Raw genomic sequence first — 2,500 nt, 5'->3', positions numbered from 1 at the left:
AGAAATATTTGAATCTGATTCATCCAAATGTAGTAGTATACTAATGAAGATAACTATTCCAATTTCATCGAAGTTGAAGAATCAAGGAATTTTTCCTAGAGATTAGGATAACTCGAGAAGTTTTGATTGAATTGTGATCCAAAGAGGAAAAAGAATCGAATAATCATTTTATGAAAATGGAATAACCGTCCATTTTGTGTTGTGTGCATAGTGGGTATACACTATACAATCAAATATACAATATAAAAATCCCTGGGATGATTCATGAATTTGTAATAGATCTATGAGGTAAGGGTTGTTGTTGAGAAATCTAAAACTGAAAGGAATTTTAAAATTCTTATGGAAATGGAATCATAGTCTAAATAGAATCATGATCTAAAAATATCCATTAACCATAGTCTAAAAAAAGGGAATCCTTATATTTAGAGTTAGAATTTGGATTGGTCATACCTATCCAATAATCTAAATGACTCGCTATTCACTCGGTTTCTGGGTCATAATCATTATGTAGGAGAGATGGCCGAGTGGTTTCAAGGCGTAGCATTGGAACTGCTATGTAGGCTTTTGTTTACCGAGGGTTCGAATCCCTCTCTTTCCGTACCTTCACCTAATTCACCAATGTTACTGACCGCACTGTATCAAATAACAAATATTCCAACAGTTAGACCTTTCTTTGATATAGATTCTCTATTCCTAATTTGCTGTGGTACATAAAATACTGTACTGTAAAGGGGGGACAAGGAATAAAAATATCCCTGCCGATCTATGATATATGAATGGGAGAAAAATCTCTGACCCCTTACCGTAGGTCAATTTACTTCGGCGAAAAAGGGGGGGGGTCAAATTGACCGAACCCTCGTTATTTTAGTTAGGTTTAAGTCTGACGGAATAATATTCTACGACTAGCAATTCATTTATTTTCAAACCGACCCAGTTACTATCTATTATTTGATTGACTAATCCTTTAAATTGGAATGGGTGAAGAGTCAAATGTTTTGGCAATTCCTCATGGGAGGATGAATCAAAAACATTTGAATCAGAGCTCTGGATTTTTGTTCATTCCCCGCCGTAATAATATCTCGGGGTTTGCAGCGATAACTTGGTATATCTACTATACGACCATTACTAAAATATGTCTATGATTAACTAATTGGCGGGCTCCAGGAATAGTCGAAGCCATACCCAATCGAAAAAGGATGTTATCCAAACGCATTTCAAGTAATTGGAGTAAAACCCGACCTGTTGCCCCTTTGGCTTTTCCGGCGATACGAACATAGTTAAGTAATTGGCGTTCTGTAAGACCATAATGAAAACGCAATTTTTGTTTTTCTTCTAGACGAATACGATATTGAGATCTTTTCCCGGAACGCGATTGGTTTCTAAGATCACTTCCGGCTCTAGGCCTTTTACTAGTTAAGTCCCGGTAAAGCCCCCAGACGGCGTATTTTTTTGAAACGAGGCCCTCGGGTAACGCGACATAAAGACTCCTTATTTTATTGAAATTTCATTTTACAGAAAAACTTAAATTAAAACTGAACTAAATGATAAATGAAGCGAAATCTACTGAAGTATTGTACTACAAAGAATAATGAGATGAATTGTCTCAATATCCAGACCCTTTTGTATTGTTCTTGATTTGTTCTGCAGAGATCTAACTCCTTCTATTTTGATTCATAGTTGTAAGTTCCTACGACATAATAGATCGGTTTTGGAGAAAGGAGAATAATCTTTATTCTTTGATTTTAAAGAGACATTATCAATAACCAACAAATAGAGAAAAGCCAGCTATCGGAATCGAACCGATGACCATCGCATTACAAATGCGATGCTCTAACCTCTGAGCTAAGCGGGCTCACCAGAAATTGTACATGCATAGAAATTCAGTAAACTGCTGGTATCTTAGCTATTAACTATTCCTTCTTAGCTAGTCACAATTAATATGAATATAAAAGAATAAAGAATATAGATTCAAAAAAAAATATTGAATATTAACGATTAATAGAATAGAGCAATATATAATTTCGATCTATTTATCAATTATATGTTTAAAAATAATCAATATCTTAATTAGATAGTAAGGTTTTCTTTTTTTTTTTTCATTTTTCTTTTTGAATTCAAATAAAATTTGAAATTTATTTTATTGTTTTATATTATAATATTATTACATATAGGATATGATTACATATCATATATCATATACTTTTCTATATAAGATAGAAATTCTCTATCTAATTATTAGATTAGAATCTTATTATTCTAATATACATATACATTAGAATTCCATAATATAATTTTTTCATTTTTTAAATATATTAATACTTAGTGATCATTAAATAATCATTAATGAATTCCCATTTTAGTTATAGAGGGTCTGCTCTAAGGACTAAGGAAAGGATAAGAAAAATGAAATAGAAAGATGCAATCCAGATAAATGCAATTCAGATCATAATGAGACATTCCTCTGCTTTCATTCGGAAGGTGGAAGCTAAGACAAAAAAAG

General features: G+C 32.4%; 1 protein-coding gene and 2 non-coding genes across 3 annotated transcripts in view; 1 reads left to right on the top strand and 2 right to left on the bottom strand.

Annotated features, from left to right (window-relative positions):
* LOC132254433 (photosystem I P700 chlorophyll a apoprotein A1) overlaps nucleotides 1–489 on the bottom strand; it is an 8,022-nt gene extending 7,533 nt beyond the window's left edge. The window contains exon 1 of the mRNA XM_059740036.1: nucleotides 1–489. This exon is cut by the window's left edge and continues 7,533 nt beyond it. The gene's annotated coding sequence lies outside the window, so the exon portion shown is untranslated.
* Nucleotides 490–510: 21 nt separating this feature from the next.
* Nucleotides 511–598, top strand: TRNAS-GGA (transfer RNA serine (anticodon GGA)). The gene has a single exon. It is a non-coding gene; the product is annotated as a tRNA-Ser (tRNA).
* Nucleotides 599–1,779: 1,181 nt separating this feature from the next.
* On the bottom strand, nucleotides 1,780–1,852 carry TRNAT-UGU (transfer RNA threonine (anticodon UGU)). The gene has a single exon. It is a non-coding gene; the product is annotated as a tRNA-Thr (tRNA).
* Between the last annotated feature and the right edge of the window lie 648 nt (nucleotides 1,853–2,500).

Source organism: Vitis vinifera, chromosome 10 (genome assembly GCF_030704535.1).
Source record: "Vitis vinifera cultivar Pinot Noir 40024 chromosome 10, ASM3070453v1".
Taxonomy (NCBI): domain Eukaryota; kingdom Viridiplantae; phylum Streptophyta; class Magnoliopsida; order Vitales; family Vitaceae; genus Vitis; species Vitis vinifera.
The sequence above is the reverse complement of the archived record's forward strand: the minus strand, read 5'-3'. Positions and strand labels throughout refer to the sequence as shown.